Below are 23,633 nucleotides of genomic sequence, written 5' to 3'. Positions count from 1 at the left end.
CAATAGTCATTATTTTCAGATTCCCTTAACTTAGCAAGTTTGCTCGATAAATAACTAGAGGCAAACGAGGCACAAACAGTGGACCGTAGGCCCAGTTGGCTGCCCTTCGACCCTAAGCAGCATGCCGCACCCCTGACTGCATGCACTTTGTCTACAGACCTTTTCAATATAATATATACAGATGCCTATATACACAGACACATAACATACAAAGAAACAAATATACGATTACCTGGATGTGTGCATGTGAAATTGAAGGCAATAATAGCGACCACAAAACAGTAAGCACAAATTGCTGTGACATTAAGATCCATCCTGACCAAGGCTCGAATAATGATGACAAAAATACCGAAAGGGTGCCGGAACAAATTACTTGTGAACAGAGTAGGCCTGCAGTTTGTCTCAGCATTAGTCTCTCGTATCAGGGCATCCCTTAATTGTGATGAATACTCTATTTAAAATCTTTATAGTCAATTATTGCAAGAAACTTAAAGACAGTGCTACCTTACAATACAGTGTATTTAAAATATTAGCCTTCGAAGGCAACATATGCTAGAGCCTGATGAAATTTCCATTGCACTGCATACTCATGCGATATTTAGCCAATTTTGGGGCATAGTAGCAAGAACCTCGTTAAAATTATCGCTGGTTAGATGTGCAGGACATCTAATCTGGTCTTCTATTGGAATTCTATAACGCATATTAGCGAGCCCATTATCGCCATTTTAGCAGCAGTTTCCTGCCACTAAAACAGGGATAATTTAAACGAGGTTCTTGCTAATATGCCCCTTTGTGTTTTACTTGTTGAAGCGACAATACTCAAACTACGCAATTCAGCCACGTCATGTATCTACGCTGCAAAAATCATGGATGGCTGCTCTTTGTGGCGGTTATTTATTTATTTTCCTGTTTCGGTGCCCAAAATGGACAAATTGAGCTTTCACAAGTAAAGTATTGTGTTAAATGCTAGTTTTGCATTTTGAGTAATTGCGTAGAATTTTTCTGAATTTTTCTGAAGTCACACAAATTTCTCTCACTTCTAAATATACCCTGACCGTGAAATACAGTTTTGTTTAGTAATATCACCAAATGTAGCAATGTTAGTTCCTCACTTGCTTAATGCATATATTTTTCCTGAGAGTATTATGAAGAAATAATACCATCTCTTTGTTATCTCTCTGTTAATTGACTAGCTTACCCAATAATGTAGGAATGCAGAATAAACTCAGGGCCTCATGCAGTAATCCCCCTCTACAGGAGTTAAAACTGCAAAATAATTAGTGAAACACCTCTCAATTCTGACTGCTAGTTACAAACAATTCCCAAAACATCCACATTGTCAATATATTGCATAAACAGTTAACAGATTACAAGAGTAAAACCTTCCAACAATGTGCATGAATTGCCAGTCAATTGTCTGTTAGCTCCAGCAGTAGCTATATTCAATTGTTAAAAGTTTTTTGGGCAAGTAGCTGATTTAGTACTGATAATGGCGATCTATAACAACTTTACAAACCCTTTTGTTAGATGTTTTACTTAACAAAACAGAAGTATTTTCAATGTGTTTTATGCAGCCCATAATTTCTCCTTGTGAAAAAATGGGTTGTTGTTTGAGTTGGGTGTTAACCCTGCTCAATCAACATTCACAATCCCGTCAGGGTGAACCACAAAAGTCAGCAAATGAACCTGTGCTTAACTCTCTGCTAGCTTGGCACAAATGCAGTCAGGCTTAATTTAGAGGCAATGTGTAAAGTGTTTATGTAGCACACAAAAAGCAAAAAAGTGAAAACACAACACAAGAAAGATCCCACACCAATTTGCGAGAATAGAGTTACACCGAAATGACAAAAGGCCATTGAGTGGAAACAGACTTATGAATTTTTTTAGGTTTATGGTAAAGACTAGAATCTTAAATGATTGTAGCGCTTATCGTGTACATCTGGTAGCACGATACCTGGTCAAAGTTGAAACATATGGCCAACCACGATGAAGCATGAGTCTGACACAAAGAGTGAGTTGGATCCGGTCAGTGCTTACCTTTGGACTTAGAAGAAACTTTAACAAAAATATTCTGAGAAGGTAGAAGTTCAGGTGGGCAAGGCTGGATGCTGTGTCTTAGGGGGCATTATTGGGGTGCCTTTGAACAAAGTCGCAGTGAAGATTTCTACGTTCGGACTTAGTATCGTTTTGGAAGTTGAAAATCTCCAGTGGGATGAAGCTGGAGGCTATAGCCGGTGAGAGTTCTATAAGGTCAGATACCCTTTTGGCAAAGAACAGTTGAACAGAATTTGATGCTGTGGAGAATGGAGTGGGAGCTATTGAAACTTGAGGTCAACCTGTGATGCACGTTGGGTAGACAGACAAGCAGATTAGTCCTGGACTCCTCTCTGTTCTCAGATGCTGTGGAGAATGGAGTGGGAGCTATTGAAACTTGAGGTCAACCTGTGATGCACGTTGGGTAGACAGACAAGCAGATTAGTCCTGGACTCCTCTCTGTTCTCAGAACAAAGAACAATGATCCCCAGGAGTCCAGGACTGGAGGGGTACTACTTGGGGGGTTAGGACTCACTCAGGCTGGGCCCTGATGCATGTTAATTAAGGTTGGACTCTTTTCTATCCCTGAGGCTTTGAACAGGAGGTCAGCCAACTAGCCCTTGGAGTCACTCTGGTAGTTCTGGATTCAGCAGTAGAACAGGTCTGAAGCAGCAGGGCAGGCCTCTGAGGGTTCCAGGCAGGCTTCAGGTAGCTAAGTAGTACTTTCAGGTGCAGCAAAACAGTCTTCTGAAGTACATCAGGCGACAGCAGCAAGCACTCCTCTGAGAGTCTTTCTACGGGTCCAGAAAATGAACTGAAGACTGGTTCCAATTTTTTAATTGTGATGCCTTCTTTGAAAAAGGAGAAGTTTCTTTAAATGCGTGACGTTTTGTGCCTCCCCTGCCCTGTCTCCAAACTGAGTGCATGGACATTGTAGTGGTGACAAGTTCTATGTGTGATGGCACAGCCTATTCAGTTGAAAGTGGGGCTGTGCCCAGCTCCGTCCCTCATCCTGCCAGTGATGGCCCATACATGCACCCCTAATCCTTCTATTGTCTGACAGCCTGTGAAAAAGAATTAAGTGCAACTGCTATTATACCGAGTCATGTAACCTAGGAACAGGCTGTGGGCATCACATAGGGCAGACAAATTGCAACTTTTTAAAAGTGGCATCTTCAAAAATTGTAACTTAAGATACGTCTTTACCATTAAAAATGGTTTTGAATTATAATTTCTCAGATGCCAAACATGAAACTTTAACCTGTTCCCAATCAAAACTTTTCACTTATTAAATGTAATAAGGCAACCCAATGGTATCCTTGAGAGAGACAGGCCTCACAGTAGTGACATTACTTTTTTTGCTTTTAGGAGTTTTTCTCTACCAGCACTCTTAAAAGTACATGCCCAACCTTTTAATTGCAAAGCACCCTGCCCCTTGGGCTACATAGGGCCTAACCTAGAGGTGACACATGGAAGAAAAGGGGAGTGTAAGGCTTGGAAAGGGTGTTATCCATGTTGAATTAGCATTTTAAAACTGCATTTACAATGCAGTGGCAGTCCTGGGACATATTTTAAGGGGATACTTAAATGGGGGCACATTGAGTGCAGGTCCACTAGTAGCATTTAATGTACAGGCCTAAGTTATATATACAATTTTACTAGGGACTTATAAGTAAATTAAATATGCCAATTAGTTTTAAGCAAATGTTACTATGTTTTAGAGAGTGAGCACAAGCACTTTAGCACTGGCTTGCAGTGGTAAAGTACACAGAGTCCTAATGCCTGCAAAAACAAATTCAGAAAAATTGGAGGGTAAAGGCAAAAAGTTGGGAGGAAACCATGCAGAGTAGGCCAATTTCAATTCTACCCAACAAGATCACTAACCATAATTACAGTAAAAGTTAATTCCAAAGGGCCTGTTAGACTCACTGATGTACTGTCTTAGGGTAAGCATCAATTACAGCAGCATTGAAAACTCTAGTTTATGCTATGACATTGCTTGGATTGATGACTTTCCCAGTGTCTTATTGAATACCCCAGCAACTTAGGACTGTGAATGTTATTGAAAGTTTTGATCAGTTTCCCACATTTCACATCCATCTATTACAATCAAATTGCCTCATAATCACAGCCAGCTCTTGTTAGTCCATGTTTGCTTTCTCCTAAACTCATGTCACTCCTATTAGCTCTTGACACCGCCTAAACTTGTTTCAAGATTTCAGAAAAACCATAACATTCACAATTATCTCATGGTCATCCATGTTGCCTAAAGGCATTCTATTCAGCTTTTGTATTGATTTTATAATGTAGTGTGAAACATACAGGAAAACACACAAAGGAATCACAGCATAATATTTTCAAATTCACAATTACACTCATCCATTATTTCTCTTGACTTAAACTTCCCAGCTCATGTAAGTGTTTTTTGGAGTATGTCATATGTGCTCCCCACCCCAGGTGCGGTTCTGTTCCATCATCGAGTTCCACTTCTGTGTGAGTCTCACTACTCTTTCTGTATTAAACCCATATAACCCAGATCTGCTTGTGTTAGCTACTTAAATGGCATTTCATTTGTTCTTCAACTAGAGCTGGCAACTGGGTCTCCTCAGCTTTTGGCAATGCCTCCGTTCCCAATCATTAGGTTCAGTCTTTTTTTTGTGTTGCAATTTTTTATTGGAAACTAAAGGAGAGCAATACATGAGGGGGCAGATGGACAGGGAACATGGCATTGCATACATTAACCTCAGAATACCTACACATCACATTTAGTAAGGGTAGACCCAAATAGCACAGATGGTCTAAAAATACACAGCACGTCACACAGGAGGCCACAGCTTCCGAAACGGTGGCGGGCATGTTACTGAGAGAGGCCATAAGGAGGGTGGTACACTGGGGACTCTCGTGGGGTGCTTTCAAGGGTGGGAGCAGAGGAGAAGGGGGAAGAAAGGGTTAGGGGGGGAAAGAGAGAGGTAGAAGAGTGATGGGCTAGTCTCAGTGCAGCCATTAAGTAGAGTGTTCAGATAGAAAGAGTTGTGTGTTGTGCCAAGTATTAGTGCATGGGGTCCTGAAAGAAAGATGTCCATGTCTGGAAGAATATCTCCTCTCCTTCCTGGAGGATATAGATTATGTGTTTATGGCTGGCCACCTGAAACATTGCTGCAAGGCACTACTCATATAAGGGGAGCATGGGGGGCACCAGTGACAGAGAATGTATTTTTTGACTGTTGCCAGGACCATGTGTTATAGGCAGCACTGGAGTCTGGAGAGGTCCTGGGATTCCCCAGGGTCATGCGAAAGAATCAAAGTATGGCAAGAGGGGTCCTGAGCATCAGAGTCAAGCCCACGTAGTCCCCACTGGGTCCCAGAAGGGCTGAATCATGGGACAGTCACAGAGGACGTGCATGAAATAGCAGTAGGTATTTGGGCACCGCCAACAGCTTGCATGGGGAAGCAGGCCCTGCATTTGCACTTTCACTGGACTCCAGTGCCAATTGTGCAGTGTTTTGAAGAGACAGAATTTCAAGCGGGCCTCCCTAGTCCCACGGTCAAGTTCCTCCAGGAGTTCACACAGTGGCCCGCCTCGTACTCCGTCAGCAGACCGGTTTGCCATTTGGCATGGAGGTTGTTGAGGAGAGAAAGAGAGAATAGGTGGCAGATCATAAGGCCTAGAGCCCGAAATATGTCCCCTTGTGAGAGCTACACGTTCTGAAGTAAGAAACTACTGAGGAAGCTTGCAGGGCCCCTGGCCACTCTCCCAGGCAGCGTCAAAAGGCAATTCTGCAAATGAAGATTCCTACATGACTTTTCAGATAGTAGGCCAAACTTCTTGTGGAGTGTCTCCAAGTTTTTGAGGGCTCAGTCGGCAATGACCTGATCTAGGATGTGCATGTCTGCCACTTGCCACTGTTCCCAGTCGAGGACCTCCCCTCTGATGCATAGGCAAGTGTTGCCCCATAAAGGCACATGTACATGAAGAAAGGGGGTCCATTCCAAGGAGGTGCTTGTGCTCGACTTCAGGATTTCAGCACAGCCTGCAGCATCATGTTGCTGGGGCATTTCAGAGGCATGTCTTCCTTTTAAACAGGATCAAGTTTGTACCCCCGTTCCAGTAGTGAATACTCTGCCATCACCCATTGTGGCGGGTCTGGCGTCTCAGGCATCTTGTAGGTGATCTGTGACTGATGGAGCACCAGGGCAGAGTGCTCAGTCAAAAGTAGACCCTGGCTTCCACATGAGCTGCATGCCAGAATTTTGGTATGGGCCAGCCATGAGTGAGAAGACCCCGAGGCAAAGGAGTGGGTCCCTGCATCCATGGAGCTCAGCATAGACAGGGGGACCTAGAGAGACAACATGGCTTGTGCTATCCGGTCCTAATGATTTCTCCATCAGTAAGTAAGGCTCACCCTTCCATGGTAAGATTAGGGAGGTGCACACCCTCATAGAAGGCCTCCAGCAGGTCGGTACTGGCCTTCATCTCTGGGGTATAAAAAGTCAGGTATAAGATTGCAAGTTCATTGACTATGTCTTGTGGATGGGTGAAAACATCGCCGCCTGCAGAGTGGATGATGGGGATGACCAGTGCAGCCTCCTGTTGGTGCAGTTGAGGAGCCAGAAGGTGTCCCTCTTTTTCACCCTGTTCATAGTGGTGACCGTTAAGCCTCTGCAGTGCATAGTCAGACTTGGATGTAAATAATGCATAAGGTTCAAAAGGCCCTCTCCAGTCGGTTGCGCATGGGAGATAAGGGCTTTGCAGTATAGAGGCACGTAAGGGTTGTAATCTTAACCTCAAATTCCCTCTGCTGTGTCACTTTCTCATTTTGGCCAGATCTGCATCCTTCATGAGATGGCTGTGTATAGACACCTTTGCGGCTGCCCTCAGGACCCTGTGGTAGGAAACTGAGCCCTATTGTCTTCCAAGTATGTGGAGACATGGGAGTGCAGTTGGGATTTACTTTGGGGGGTGCAGTAGTTAAGTTCAGGCCTGAAGATGCAAGGCCTACATCCTCTAAAGCAAGACCGGTGCATAGTCGGATAGTGTGGCCTCTATTATTGGAAATTACTGAGTAATGGTCAATACGCTGTGTCAGAACAGAAAGTAGTCCTGTCTAGATCGGGTGCCATGTATGGGTTAAAAGAAGGTATACACCCAGTCTGCCGGGTGGGAGAGATGCCAGTGGCATACCAAACCGTGGTCAGAAAGCATGTCACCCAGGTGGACCCTGTCCATTTTGTTGCCCTTGTCCAGTGGACCAGTTTGGTCCATCGCTGCATCCCACGCTAGGTTACAGTCACTTCTGATTAAGTATTTGGAGTCCCAATTTCCATGATGAGGTGGTTGAGCTGGAGGAAAAAAGAGAAGTTTAGTGTCTGTGGTGGCATTCATCAATCCTATGCAGAGCAGCCAATCCCTGAACTTCAGCTGGCAAAAACATAATGGGCATCTGGGTCGGACCAGGACTTGAGGACAGTATCGGGCAGTGACCTTCGGAGGAGAACCACAACTCCACATTTCCTAGAGGGGCCAGAGCCTGTCTGCACCATCGCTGGGCAGCTGCTGTGGACCATTTCTCCAACCCAATACCGGTGCAGCATCTTGGATTCTAGGCTGGAGAGGTGTGTCTCCTGTAAAAGGGCAACATCTGCCCATTTTGCCTGCAAGTAGAACGGCACATTCTTGCGCTTCTTCTTTAGCCTGTTGATAGTCCTTGAGATGGTGCGCCAGGAGGGTGAGGTTGCGAGCATTGGGACAGTTTGTGAGACTGACAGTGGCAAGCACAGCAATGACCCTAAGGAAAAGGGTGGGGGAGGTGAAGAGTAGCCTGGACAGGTAGGGTGGGCTAGTTGGGTGGAGAAACGTTGGGGTGTGGAAGACAGGGAGAAGTAGAACAGAGAGTATGTTCAGTCCTTGCATTTAGGGACAAGATAATGTTTAGACATGTGAGTTGTGTTTCTTGACTCCCCATCTGGTAGGGGTACAAATGTTCACACAATTTCACCATGAATCATTTTCATCTGCTTGTGCTATTTGTAAATTGCTGCATAGTATCGAGTAGTGTGAGCAATAAATTCACTTTTTCCTTTTTCAAAAGGACCATCATTTGTTGAGTGTTTTTACTGTATACTAGTGATTGGTGATTATTAGCCCACACAGCGTCCCTTGTATAGGCCTTGGATTGTTCTGCTTTGCTACCCTATGAGAATCAAGCACTGCAATCAGGTGTTTGTTTCCTAGTGGAAGACACATGTAGACCCATTGCTTACTTATGCAGGCCACAGAACTAATGACTAATTTTCTAACAGTTATGCCCTTGTAATGTAGATTTTTTCATATCCTAACCAAAGACTATAGCATATGTATGATATATTGATAGTTACTTCTATTATTGGGGCACATCAGATGTTCTACATTGTCTGCTTAATAATCAATTTCCATTAAATGTAACTTTTACAAGGAGACAGAAGAACAAGACAATTAAGTGTTTTGACTTTTTGTCACTCAACTTGTGTGCATCTAATTCCTATAGGAATGTGATATACACATATATACCATTTCAGACTACCTTCAATAACTATATCATTATAAATTAATCAAAGACTATTTTTCATTTTCTTCTCGTATTATAAATGTGTGGAAGATAGTAAGAATATTTTTTGTGGAGAAACTGGCAGACAAGGCATTTTAATTACATCATGAAGGCCTCAGTTATGGTTCTAGTTATTTGTCATCATATCTTCAAAGGACATTCAGTACAGAAACGGGTGTTTCCGAATAAGCCTTTGGTGTGGTTTAGTTACAGGAACAAGGTGATTGTCAGTGGAAAGACTCACTTTTATTACCCCTGTTAGAAATGGGGGTTTTCTAGCTGGCAGATGTATGTACCTGTTGGACTTGGAGGTCCCTGTCGCTCACCACCACCACCAAATGCTGGAGGCATGCGTCCCGACCCCTCACTTCAACGTTAGGGTAAGTAAGGACACCATCTGAGATAGCCCTGCTAACCCCCTTAGTAGCTTGGCAGGGGAAGCTAGGCTTATCTCCAAGGCACGAGTGTTCAGTATGAGCAACCACGCTCACAGTAATCCCATGATGTTATCACAAATCGACTCCACACGAGTAATGATAAAATTAGTATAATCTTTATGTAAGCAATTATACAATATGACCACACAATACAAAATCAACATATAAGAATATGTAGTATTCTTTCCGGTGGGTTGGTAGGTTCTAATCCCAAATCACCGCTTCTAACCAACAGTTCAGCTCACTTCTAACTGTTTCCCAAAAGGTTAGGCAAGTCGTATTGCTAGAATCACATACGTTGCAAAAGGAAACAATACTGCAATGCGTAACAATATTCTCTTTTACTGTATGTTAGATCTGGGGGTCTCTAGTTGGCAGAGGTAGGTACCACTGTCCAATTAGGGACCATTGCTTCTAGTCAGGGTAAGGGGGATACACTCTTTAGATAACCCCTGCTCACCCCCTTGGTAGCTTGGCACAAGCAGGCAGGCTTATCAAAGTCAATATTTAAAGTATTTGTACCAACACTCACAGTAACAGAGTGAAAACACCACAAATGAACACACCAGTTTAGAAAAATAAAGTATCTTTATCTAAACTACACAAGACCAAAATGACAAAAATCCAACATACTCCTGAGACCCTGGGGAGGCGATGCAAGAGTCCCGCTGGATGCAGCGGGTTTGTTGTGATGAATCCGGTCAGTTTGGGGAGGGATGTGATACCTTGTATGGATTCCGGTGCGCAGGTTCGGTAGTAAGCGTCTCGCACAGGCACGATGTGACGATCTTCAGGACAGAGACAATCTCAAGTGTGACGGCGATGCGCAGCGTTGACCTTCTCCTCTCGCAGCCCTTCGATGTGATGGCTCTGCGACGATGTTCGCAGTGACGTGATGCGGTCCTTAAGCAAGCGGTGCGGCGATCTCACCCAGCTACAACAGTCTTTGCGGCGATACTCGCAGCAACAGGAATCTTCCCGCACCGGGCGATGCGCTCCGCAAGCGAACGATGCTTCGGTTCTTGCAGCAGCAACAGGCGCTTCGATGATCTTTGTGGCGACGGGAATCTCGCACTGTCGACGATGCACTCCGCAAGCAAGCGATGCGTGAAGATTGCAGATCTTCTTCTTTTCTTCTTGTACAGCTCCCCAAACAGCAGGCACAACTACCAGAGGCCCCACAATTGGATCAAGCACTCTAGGAAGCGTAGAACTCATACAGCAGAGTTCAGGGGGAAGCTGGGGGTGAAGTCTTTTTGTTCCTGGGACTTCTTAACAGGAGGTCAGCTCTCTTCAGGCCCTTGGAGATCTCTTCAAGCAAGGGGACACAGCAACAGCAAAGTCCTTCCCCTCTCCTTGGCAGCAAAGCAACTGCAGGTCAGCCCAAAAACACACATCAGGACAGCCCTTCCTCTTCAGTCTTCCAGCTTTCTCCTTGGCAGAGATTCCTTCCTGATTCCAGGATGATCTAATTTTCTGTCATCTGGCTAGCCATTTTTATACCAATATTATCTTTGTTCTCTGTGGGCAGAGAGGTCTTGGCTTAGTCAGAACCAGTTCTGGCCAGTCCTGGAGCACTTTGTTTATTCGACTTCTTCTTTCCTTTGAGAGAGAGGGGCAGGGTCATCAGCCGCCCAGCAGAAGGTGGAGCCAGCATTGTGGATGTAAGGAACAGCCCTATTTAGGCCCAGGTGCTATCCCCTCCCACCACTCAAGATGCAGATGGAGCTATTCAGCCCACGGATGACTCACTCAGCCCCTGTCACTCATAAACCAGACAGTCAATTCACAAACAGACCAAGGCACACAGAAAGGTCAGACAAGAAAACAGCCACTTTTTAAAGTGCTGTTTTCAAACACAGGATTTAAAAACCACTCTTTCTAAAAGATGTGTTATCAAAGTCTGAGTTCAGGGATAGCAGACTTTTATTTTCTATCCTGCTCCTATGGGAAGATATGCAGGTACACATTATACACAGCATTCCCCATTATAACCTATGGGCAGGATAACCTTACAATAGTGAAAAACGAAAATGGCTGTAATTCACTACCAGAGCATGTCACCTACACCAGTGCATGCTCTACCTTTCATATACACTGCACCCAGCCCAAGGGGTACCTAGGGCCGTCTATAGGGGTGTCCAATGTGTACAGAAGAGGAAGGGTTAGGTCTGGCCAGTGTGGACTCTGGCCAGGGCAGCTTGGCAGTAAGCAACTGCACCCAGGCACCGCGGTGGCAGACCTGAGACAACATTTTAGGGCTACTCATGTGGGTGGCGTTTGAATCACCAGCCCTAGCACACTAGAGACTTCTTGGTAATACAAATATGCTAATCATGGACAACCAATCACAGTAACAATATATACAGAGAGCATATGCACTTTAGCACTGATCAGCAGTGGTAAAGTGCCCAGGGTTCTATTGCCAACAACCACAGGTCAGGAAAAACAAGGGAGTTAGAAGCAAAATGTTTGGGGATAACCCTGCAAAAATGGCCATGTCCAACAGAGAAACAATGCCATACGTAGCGCCACAGTCATTTACTTGGCAATTGAAGCAATATTGCAATGCGTATCACCACCAGCATGCCCTGTACCAGGAAGAAACAAAGCAATGCGTCACGATACAATCCTGTATGTTGCAATGAAGAAATAATACACTGTGCCACGTTATACTCAGATACTCCGCACCGAAGAAATAATGCAATGTTTCATGTTACAATCAGGTAATATGCAAGGGAGAAATAACACAGTACGTAGTGCACCGAGCATACAGTTCGTCAGGCACAAATGAGGTCAGGCGTCATACGACAGTACGATAGTTTGATAGCAGCAATAATGCAAAGTGTAATACAACGTTATGGATCAAATAATGACACAAAAAGTACTGCTTCCCACTCAGGCACCAGTACTGCCCCGTCTTGGGTCAGTACGGGCAGGGACCTGAGCCGAAGCAACAGTTCGCGCAGCTGACTGAAGCAGGAGGCCGAGATAGTGTCATGGGGGGCGATCCCTCTCTCCTCTCTGACGTCAGCAACTTGGGCCTTGATCCAGAACTCTGTCACGGGCTGCGGTGGACTCGGGCCGGCGGCACAGCTCTTCCATGGCTGCTGGTCCGGGCGGCTGCTGATGGACTCCGAGGGCCCCAATGACTTGGCCCTCACTCCAGCGGTCTCAGTTCACACCAAGACCGGCCCTCAGCACTGTGGAGACTTTACTTCAATTCGGTGCACACCCTAACCAGGCACTCCTCACAAACACATCAGGTTGCACTTTGACTCGCACACCGCGCGACCGAGACTCGCCTATTCTCTGGTGCTCACGATGATCCGGCGCTCTTCACCAACGCTCCGCTTGCACCTCAACAGGCACCATGCGCGTTCGAGCCTCTCCTCTTCTCCCAGTGCACCCGATGTCCAGACGCTCTTCACCAACGCCCTGGCTGCACCACAAGACCCACTCTTGCGCGTCTGAGTCTCACCTCTTCTCCCGGTGCACACGATGTCCAGGCGCTCTTCCCTAATGCCATGGCTGCACCACAACATGCACTCTTGCACATCGGAGACTCACTTCTTCTTTTGGTGCTTATGACACACACCCAGCATGTCTGAGACTCACTTCTTCCGTTTGCGCTCCTCACCAATGCCCTGGCTGCACCACGTCACACGCCATTGTGCTTCTGAGCCTCTGCTCATCTCCGTGTGCACACCACGACCAGACACTCCTCACCAACGCCTTGGCCTGCACCACGACAAGCACTCTGCGAGTCTGAGACTTAGGTTACTCCTGCATGGCCGCGATCATAAGGCACAACTTCTGAGGGTCTCAAGCGGTAAAAAACACATGCACACCACGTTGCTTGGGACTTCTCCTGAAACTTTTATGATCCTGTATGTCCAAACAGGGAGCAAGCTCCCCTGTGCCCTGAAACCGGTCCTAGGATGCTTGTTTCCAGTCCAGGGAGGTCCTGGATTGGCAGTTCGGGCTGGACTGTTCCCATGAGGCACAGGGTCAAGACTGATTTGCATATGGCCAGGTCTAAACTGGGGTGGCATGGTGAGCAAAATAATGATGGATTTAACCCAGACCTATTGACTGGGGTGAATGTTTTCATTTGTTCTGCATCCCATCCATCAATTGTGTGTCTTTTGTGGGCCCACTAGTAGCATTTGATTTACAGGCCCTGGTACACTTAGTGCACTTTACTATGGACTTACCACTAAATCAAATATGCCAATCAGGGAGAACCAATTGCAATCACAATTTACACAGGGAGCACTTGCACTTCAACACTGATCAGCAGTGGCAAAGTGCCCAAAGCACGTAAGCCAGCAAAAACGAAATCCAGCACAGCAATCAAACATACGGGAGGTAGAGGCAAAAAGCCAGGGGAAACCATGCCAACAATGCCAAGTCTAACACCCCCACAATTATTTTTTCTGAATGTGAATTAAAGCATGGAGGCAGTTTGCTCAGAATGGAGACATTCATTATTGGATGATTGGATCAGTATCTTTTTGAACTGTGGACTGATAACATCTTCTAAAGAAAGGATATCTGTTTTATAGCTAAAGGGCTGTCCCTTGCATGCATATAGGGGATGTCCTTCTATTCTGGAAATGGTCCAGCATACCATTTGTTCAGCCGCGGTTGGTAGGGGAGTACCTGCCTGGGCGGTGACGTGGGGAGGGGGAGGGGCAGGGTGGGGGTTAGTAATGTATGGATAATGGAGGTTTGCAGGTAAGTAAACATTTAAATAAATTAAATGAATTTCGTTGCGCGCCCTGCATTGCATTTGGGGATGCAGTGCGCGCAAAAATATTCGTTTGATTTATTTAAATGTTTACTTACCTGCCAACCTCCATTATCCATACATTACTAGCCCCCACCCTGCCCCTCCCCCTCCCCACGTCACCGCCCCGGCAGGTACTCCCCTACCGACCGCGGCTGCATTTGTTGGACTACTGTATTCATTGATGTAAAGTCATATTGCCTATTTGTCCCATATGGGCAAAAGATAGCAGTGTCCAGAAGGAAGCACTGTAGTGATACTTAATGATAAATCCTTTTCTAAATGTATTTGTTTAGATGTAGCAGAATATTCGATAGGCTCCTGAAATGGTATTTGTTTTTATAAATCTTGTTTCTTCCTGAAGAAGAATAGATCATGCTCCTACTTCTGCTGAACATTTCCTTTTGAATGGTCAGAGAGAACATTTAAATAAAGTTTTCCTGTTTGGCTAGCTTTTGTGAATATCACACTGTAGAAATGGAATCCGGTTTGCATATGGCAACTCAAGAAATTCCTAGCACAGAAGTTTATCTAGAGTAGCGATGACACAGTTTGTATCCTTGATTTGTTACTGTAGTTCTCCCTCTATTGAACTTTGTTAACACTGCTGGGTGAGTTGTGCAGAAACCACCTGCTCATTGATCCATAATACTAAAAGGCATACGTTTTAAATGTCAACGATTATGTAAAATCTGCTGCTACTTTCATCAAAATTGTGCTTGTGCCTAATGCTTTAGGAGATAATATATGCTTTTCTTATCACGTTTCTTCACTAATTGGTTGGCACCTCCCTTCTTTAATTTTTTTATTGAAAAGTTGATTGAGTCAGTGGTGGTGTTTGTTCAATAATATATCCCTTTTTCTTGGGGTTTTCATCATGTATTCGGTATCTCACATGAAACAATGTCTGTGCCACTTTTTCCATCATATTGGCTAGTAATCTTAAGCAAGCAACTCCACATACAAAAAAGACAGCTTCCATTGGCATGAGACTAAAGAGGATCCAAGTCACTTTTGCTGGTATGCCAATGATCAATGGTACTGCTCTCCTTCATATTTTATTTGTTGAAATTGTATCTTTAGTTTTATTGGTTGTAACATGGCAAACTTGTTGTTAAATTTAAAAAAATTGTGAAAGTGGTCAATCTTTTTTCTTTTTAAGCCTGGCTTGAGCGCAGCTGTCTGGTTGGCCTATTGTTAACAATACGGAAACATAACATATAGTGGAAATGCAATTTTGGTGGATCATCTCTCACGTCATGTTATTGACAATTTGATTTATCATTGTGCACCTTATGGAAAATTAGATCTGAGCCTTTTGAGGAAAGTTTTGTATCAATGCATAGGCGACTATCTTGCTATTTTTTCACTGCCAGCTTCATGTATTTAAATGTTGCCCGTTCATAAACCCATCTTGCCAGAGTAGCCCAATGCTGCCAGAGAGATTAGGGAAAATGTGCTGAATTTCCCTGCCTGCGGACAATCTCTTCTAAAGCTCCCATTCTGACATTCTTTCTCTTGCTTTTTTCCTTTGGTCATCCAATCAAAAACGTCACTACTTTATTCTTCACAGCTGGATGCTTCAGTGAAGGCAAACACATGACTGTGGTCAAACACTTTCACCAATGAACACACTGGGTGTCATGGTAAATACGTCATACTGCATAAAGTCTGACTAGCAGGGAGGAAACACAGTCGTTAACCAGTAACATTAAAAACAGATGTGCTACCTGTGATTCATTAGAAAGGTTAAGCCTGTGTAATTTATGGGGGCACTGCATTTGGAGTGTACATCTGACTGGAATAGATGCATGAGGGTTTGTAAATGCCTTCAACATGCATAATGCATATATTTTCTCTATGTGCATGGACACACAATGAAATGAAAGAATTGTATATTACACTCTACAGTGCACAGATACATGTTTTGGTAAGTATGCATTATGGAAAACAGTGACGAAAACCTGCAAAAATTCAGCCTACCTCATAACAGCTTCAATGATTACCGAGTATGCCAGAGTCAGTGCTATTCACTGGCTGCATTTCCAAACGCTGCCTGTAACCTGGCCAGCGCTAGTCACTGCTGCCAATCCAAGCATAGCAATGAAGACAGGTCCGCGCATGCGCACAGCACATGTCCAAACTTTATGAGCCAACTAGGCCTCTCCTGTCCTGACGCTAATAGCAGGAGACTTACAACAACAACAAACACCTCACAGTTAGTTGTTCATGGCCTCATGTCATGTGTGACTTCTTAACCAGTTTTGGTCTTTTAGGCCTATTTGTACATTGATGAAAGGGAACTTACAAGTTTTAGCATGGAAAGTGCTGCTGAAGGGTCAGAGACCAGGCCGGAAGAAAGGATTACACATTGCATGGACAGGTTGAGTGTGATCAGATGGTTCTGTCCGTATACAAATACGTGCATTTTGGGAATTACAGTCTTAGTACACTTCAAATTCACCAATTCAACTAGCTGACCTGTTGAACATGGTTTGTGAAACGCAACTCCACATCTAGAAAAAAAATTGAGGAATAGAGGTCAGGAGCCATCAAATCACCCTACTAATGAACAACCTAAAATGGAGTTGATGTTTGCTATAGAACATTGCATAAATTAATCTAACTGCACGTGAAGGCTCCCATAACCTAATGGTACAAACGTTTAGTACAATGCTGGACCTGGCATCATGGTGCCAATTCTTGGCAATTTCACCACCAAAATAGCTCCACCTATTAGTTCAGGAAATGTTTGCTTATCTAAATGAACATTTTATGATGATAAGCATTGGGAATATATAAAATGTAATATTTTATTCGTATTCCTATGCCAGTTCATTTATTTAAATTCTGGCCCTTAGCTCTATAACACCATCTGTCAAGTTATGTACTCTGAATGTTAGTTTTATGTATGTTTTATCATGAATTGGTGCAAGATACGGGTGTGTGTGGTATTGAAAGACATGATTGATGGCTATTAACTGACAGCACATACTGGAAACCATATGCTGTGTGCAGTTGAGTTCAAGAAGGCTAGAAAGGGTAGTGCATATGGCTTCCGAACGGAAGATGATGTAGGTACAAATGTGGTATGCATTCTTCTAAAAATGTTGACTTTTCAAATCTGTGCATATTATGATACTTTAAGGGACCCCGTGGGATTCAGTGTTAAATCTGAGAACATTCAAGTAATGGTTTCCATCAGAGAGTGAAGATACCAAAATTGCACTGCAGGGCTGGAATTACAGCAAGAGAGTCTAAAACCAGGGCCTCTCATTGGCTATTTCCACCTTTCAAAAGGCAGCTCCTAAGTGTCCTTCGTGTCTAAGTACCACAAGCATCGGATAAATAGCATTACTTTAACATTCCTGCAGCTGAGGTCATGATGTGATCCTTTAATGACTCACTTGGATAACAAGATCTGATGGCCTGAGTGCAATAAGCTATTATTACATTGCACTTGACAGTAGACTGAAATTTAATGGAGACAATCACAGACACTGCATTTGGACTTTTTGCACTGGATGTATAAATGTACCGCATTCTGATGTCTAAGCACTGACATTTTAGGTATGGCTATAGACTGCATTTGCTATAATGTAACTTAATGTCGTTAATTCTTTAATAATTACAATAGGACGTACAAAGACAAGGGGAGAGTGGTTATTGTGCCAGGCCCCTTCACTCCTTGGTTTTTATCTGTTTTTAATGGTTTCTCATCGTTACGATGGGTTTTCTTCAAGGATGTCACATTATGTAGATTTCAGTGTTGTCCTGTTTGCATTCCTATTAGGTATCAGTAATGAGGCATTAAGAATCCGGTTTCTTAGACTGCAAATGCGACATGTTTTGAGAGTCTGTTGGTGTTGTTTATTTAATTTCCCACTTTCCTGATACAGTGGCATTTTGTTTGCTGATTTACGACTTTTCCATTTAGGAAGAACATTCTGTTTGGCTGCCTTGTCCTCTAACAAAGACACTATGCTATTCACTAATTGCTTTTAGGAGTTCATTTATTTTGCTTTGCTGCTATGGTAACCTGGTGCATTTATAGCTTTTTCTATTTTTATAGTGAAGGTGTGCACACAAGATGGATTTCTTAACCATGCAAAACAAATATATTGTGTTTGTCACACGTATATACACTGTTATTCCTTTTTTTTTTAGCATAAACAATACACACTGCATCTTCGTAGCCCTTTTTAAAACGTCCTGGCTGTAGCTCTCCTCTGCTAACGTAGTCTCTTCGCAAACGGGTCCTACTTCCAGCTTCTGCATTGTGGAGGTCAGTTGTGGGCAGCACACGCAAAGTAGGCAACAATTACCAAAGAATTCCCATCACAAAAAGCAGGACCTAACGACTTATTCATGCTCGTCAAATCATGCTCGGTGCCAGGGATGTTTCTAGTTAGCCTTATAAGACGCTCTATCAGCAGGAAGAATGCTGGACGATTGAGACAGCTAACAGTCCTCACTGTAAAAGGGAATTACATGTGCGTGGATTGTCATACACGTGCTAATATAGGGCCAGATGTATCAAGATACACTTTTGCGATTCTCAAATAGCGATTTTTAAGGAATCGCTATTTGAGAATTGCAAAATGGTATGTATGTAGAAATTCACGATTTTTTAGCGATTTCATAAAATTCCTTAATTGCGATTAGCAAACTGCTAATCGCAATTAAGGAATAATTTCCCATTCATTTCTATGGGCCAGGAGGCCCATAGGAAGGAATGTGAAATTATTCTCAATTTGCAATTCGCAATTTGCTAATCGCAAATTGAGAATAATTTCAAGGGTGCAGGGGTGTCCAAAGGACACCCTGTTGCACCCCTGAAATAAGCATGGGTGCACATGCAGTGCACATACATGCCCTAAGGGCATGTATGTGCATCACATGGCACTTTCAAAAATGCAAAAATGGGCATTTTTCAAGAAATTCGCAAATTACCACTTGCGATTCCTTAGGGACAATTAGCAATTTTTTTTTGCATCATACATTGCATTTAAGGAATTGCAAATTTTGCGATTCCTTAAATGCAATCGCAAAATATGGAATTGCAAATTTGCGATTTCTTATTTTGCACTGAAATTTGCTACATACATCCCATTTGCTCAAATGAATTCGCAAACGCCGATTGCGAACCCATTTGAGCTTCATACATCTGTCTCTAAGTCTTTTTTTGCAGAATTCTTTCTAGTTTTGGGTCGTTACCTATTGCTGAATCAGATTTTCCATCGTAAGCCTGTTGCATGTGCCTCATGTTGTTAAGCAAATGCATTTGATGAAAGAGATTGTGTATTTTGTTTCTCATAATAGATTGAAGATTACTATTTTTAGGTGTCTAAGCAACACCTTATATGCAAAGCAGCATTTTGGTAATAAAAATGGATTTGCAAAAACATTAAGGTTCCCCTCACAGTCCGGGGTGCAAGTTATTTCGCTCATAAAACCAATAAACGGGGTTTGAAATTTACCGGGAGTGCAACTGGCATCCTATTCTGAATTTCAGATCCGGAACAGGCGATGCAGTGCAAAATGTAAATGTTTCCCCTGTTCTGAGGTGCACAACACTGTTTATTCGCTCTTTTACTGTAGAAAATCACGTGGATGAATTCCCGGGGATGTGCAATTTCCATCCGAGTAGTAATCGCATTTCTGGGACAAATTTATGTTTGCACCTAAGACCTGATTTCATAACAAATGTAATTTGCCCACTAGGTGTTTGGTTTCGAAATAATCTAAAATAAACCTAGTGTAGGTAGGTCGATTTCACCAATAGATTATGGGCCTTATTTGAGAGGCTGTGCGTCACTTTTACGGCGCCGGTGCGTCACTTTTTGTGACTCACCAGCGGCGTAAAAAATGTGCCTTGTTGCACCATATTTACAAAGTGACGCTTCTAGGTAGATGCTTCACTTTGTAAACCCCTGCGCTACATTATACCTGTACCAGGTATAATGTATGCAGGGGGGGGCGGTCTGACGCAAGAAAGGGTTATAGAAGTGACGCAGTGAAATCTATAAGATTTCACTGCGTCACTTCTAGGACGCCAATGTGTCAATATATTACGCCTGCCTCACAGCAGGCGTAAGACTGACGCAGGCCCTTTCAGGACACATTGCTGGAGATGCGTCACTTTTGTGACATACTCCAGCAATGCATCACTTTTGCGCCATACAGATATGTCAGAAATACTGACGTATCTGTAACTCCTTGCGACATGATGCGTTATATAGTAAATATGACGCATCAGTCATGTCGCAAGGAGGGCGCACTGAGAAGTGACGCATCGCTGTTTTCACGCAGTGATGCGCCACTTCTCATAAATAAGGCCCAATGTTCCCAAAATCTATTTACGTCTCACGATCGTAGGTCGGTTTCCCTATTCGAATCTTTTTTTTAAAATGTGTTTACTTTTCATGTCTCATTACATAGTTATCTGCCACTCTCACTTAAATGTAGTAAACATTATTTCCTTGAACCAAGATTACAATGTGTACATTAGCAATTGTTGAAACGTGTTTTAAATCACTTAGCGCTGTCTCATTAGAGATGTTTTCTGCAAACCAAGCCGAGTCCCATAAGTTTTCTGTCTTTTATGTCAAAATTAGATCTTCTATAAATACATCTCAAACTGTTTGCTTGTGAAGCTTTCCATACAAAGAATAACACCATCTGGGTTCTGAGGGGAGATGTGCACTGTTTGGGAAGGTGCAATGCAAACATTCTTAATTTGCCTATCCAGCACAGCCTATATAATTATATAAAATGCAAACATTACTCGTGTAGGCAGCTGTATTACATTAGTTGTCAACGTTTTTCAAATGAATGCAATGTAAAATGATGCTGAATAATATTCAACACACCTAGAGTGAAATCAGACATATTACGCCTTAAAATGAAGCAAAGGATGTTCGGATCGAAGTCTTCGTACATGCCATTGCCACTTGCCAAGTCATTTGCTCAATTTCAAACTTCAGCAGTTAGGCTCACAACGAAGCCTTTTTCATAATTCCTCCATATATATGCACAGGGAGGTGCTACCTGTCTTTTCTTCTCACCTGCTCTAACATGTTGGACCACCTCTGCTTTGTTTCTAGAAATTCTAGTCCTTAATAGTCTGTCTCCTGCACCAATTAAATTCTTTACCTAACTTTCAGTTCTCTCAGTCTAATAACAACAATGGTCGCTCCATTGCTATAGAAGTAATACCCATCCCTGAGCCTTCAGCCATTAATGGAAGATCTGCATCATGCTCTGGGTGTTGGATGTAGTTGGGGTTGGCTTATCTTTGGCCTTGTGAAATAAAAACCCTCAGACGTGGAAAACCATTGGTGATGATTAAGCATATATCTTTACATAACCCAAATCATGCACCATCATGCTGTGACAGATCTGGATTTTGCCATAAAGGCAAGAAATGGAAGTTTCGAGGTAGTTAAGAAAGATGTCAGACTGGCATTATATGGCTGTTTTATATTGATTGAAGTGTTTTTTTTGTATAAACAGTTCTGAAAAGTCAAAAGAAATAAGAACTGAAATATCAGGGGTGCATGAGCTTCTCTTAGAGAACGTGCCAAGACGGAACTGAGAACTTTTAACTCAAGTTCACAATTTAAAAAATCCTGGTGACAGTGTACGTTTCGTCCACAGTGTCATTTCTAGGCTATAATAAATGTTTTTGCATTCACCGGAGAGTGCTTACACATACGTCCCCCTCTAGATGAAGTGGAGGTGCTGCACAAGAGGACCACTCTCCTTTCATGTAGTCATTAATGACACATGGTGACTATCTAGTATACTTTGTCTTCCTCTAACTACACCCACTCTATCTATCCATGCTTGTGCTCATCCACCCAACAGTCATGGTGTGTCAGCTCACAATTTGTGCCCTCTTTTTTGTTCTGTTCTTTGCTAGTATGCAAGTAAGCATAATATGGCCTAGGGACATGCAGGTATATGATTAATCCCTACATCCTTGAAACTCTTAGTCTATCGCTGATGCTAAATTCTCTTCTCTTATGTTCTCGAATCACAGGCACTACAGTGACCGCACCTCCCACATGCATGTCAGTCTATTTACCAGGCCCCTAACACTTTCATTTAGTAACCACCAAGGAAAGTGTACAAATTTGTGATCTTCATTGGTCTTTCATTCTTCCATGACATGGTGTGGCAACTATATTTGTCTCGTGCATGCAGAAGGCTTGGCCATTTCATTGTGAAATGGTACAGATGTTCACATTCTTTTGCTGTGTGGCTAGGCATACAGTTCGACCCTTAACAGTGCTTGGCAACAGATGTTTGAGAGTGGTGACATGAGTGTAGGTATCCTACATTTTTTTGAGAAACCATGAGCCTTATGTACGATTGCTACATTTCGTGAGTACCTAATTGTGACATTTTGCGACTCGCAATTAGGAAGTCACAAACTGCGTTGTACAAAAGTGTGTTTGACACTGCTTGTGGTTCCCAGTGGGTTGCAAATGGACCTGCCTCATCGATATTCATGAGGCAGGTCGCAAAAGTGACCCATTGGGAATGCCCGAAATCACAGGGGTGGTGTCCTGCTGGGGTCAGCATACCCCCATATCTGTAATTGCTTTTTCAATAAAGCCATTTTTTGGGGGAGAAATGCAGCCCTTTTCCAAAAAGGAAGCGGAATGCATTTCAAAAGCAAAAATGAAAAGTTTCCTTTTCATTTTCTAAGAGTAAGCAGTGGTGCTTGCCTACTCTTAGAAGCATGTTAGCACGAGCATTCACAAAGGGGAAAGGGTCCATTGAGGATCCCTTCCCCTTTGCTAATTTGTTACCACCAGCTTGAAGTTAGTGGCAAACTATGAATTGTTGGTAATCACATTCCGGTCACAAAACATTTATACATCCCCCTCACTATTAGGAAGGGATGTCTCTAACACCGACTCGCAAAATAGGGTTAGCATATGCCAAAAGACTATTTAGCGGTCACAAATGGCCCACTTCTCCGTTTGCGGCAGTACAAACCTTTTGTGCATGTGGCGTCATATGAGAACCCTCTCTTTTCCACATAGAGTGCTAAGTCACATGGCTAATGCTGTTATTTAGAAGTATTGTACATACCCTTCCCTCCGGCAGATGCAGTGCAGTTAGATTGACTTCTCTTAGTTTGTTTTTAGTGTCAGTAGAAGATGTGGTTACAAGCAGATTGATTCAGAGGGCCATTATAGCAGATACTTCCTTTTTCCTTATTTTTTGCAACTTTTTATTAATTTTAAAAGCACAGAAAAAGACAGTTACCAAGAATTTGAAAGGGGTAGTTTAACAGGCAACATCGGTAATACACTTGTTGTAATCACTAAGTTACATGAGACACTCTCATGGGTAGTAATGAATCGATACTCCCTTACTGTAACAGATGCAAGCTTTTGTGCAGCACCAGAGATATTTCAGAAACTAGGTACTGTTGTAATGAATCAATACATGGATTGTGTTGTAATTTTATATGGCCCTGTAACCCGCACATTCCCTGTTTTACACACGAGTTTGAAGCTGCTATCCTGTGCTAACCCCTAAAGGAAGTTATGCACCCACTGGTCATAATGGGTTGTGTCATGCCGACTTCTTGCGAGTTCCGCATTGCTTTTGCGAGGGGCTGCAATGGAGGTGATTGTCTCAGTGTTCTCTCCAAGGACTCTGTGTGCTAACTTGTAGAAAAACAAGGTTTTAGCACCTCGTTCTTTTCTTGTCACCTGTATGAGACATGTTGATCCGGGACACCATGCAACAATATTGTGCTTCCGC

General features: G+C 43.2%; 1 protein-coding gene across 3 annotated transcripts in view; it reads left to right on the top strand.

The window, feature by feature from the left end:
• The window catches only part of NTRK3 (neurotrophic receptor tyrosine kinase 3), a 1,749,208-nt gene that overhangs the window by 1,619,654 nt on the left and 105,921 nt on the right, over positions 1–23,633 (top strand). The gene's annotated exons all lie outside the window — the stretch shown is intronic.

Source organism: Lissotriton helveticus, chromosome 3_1, assembly GCF_964261635.1.
Source record: "Lissotriton helveticus chromosome 3_1, aLisHel1.1, whole genome shotgun sequence".
NCBI lineage: Eukaryota > Metazoa > Chordata > Amphibia > Caudata > Salamandridae > Lissotriton > Lissotriton helveticus.
Note: the sequence above shows the minus strand (reverse complement) of the source record. Positions and strands in the feature narration are given on the sequence as shown.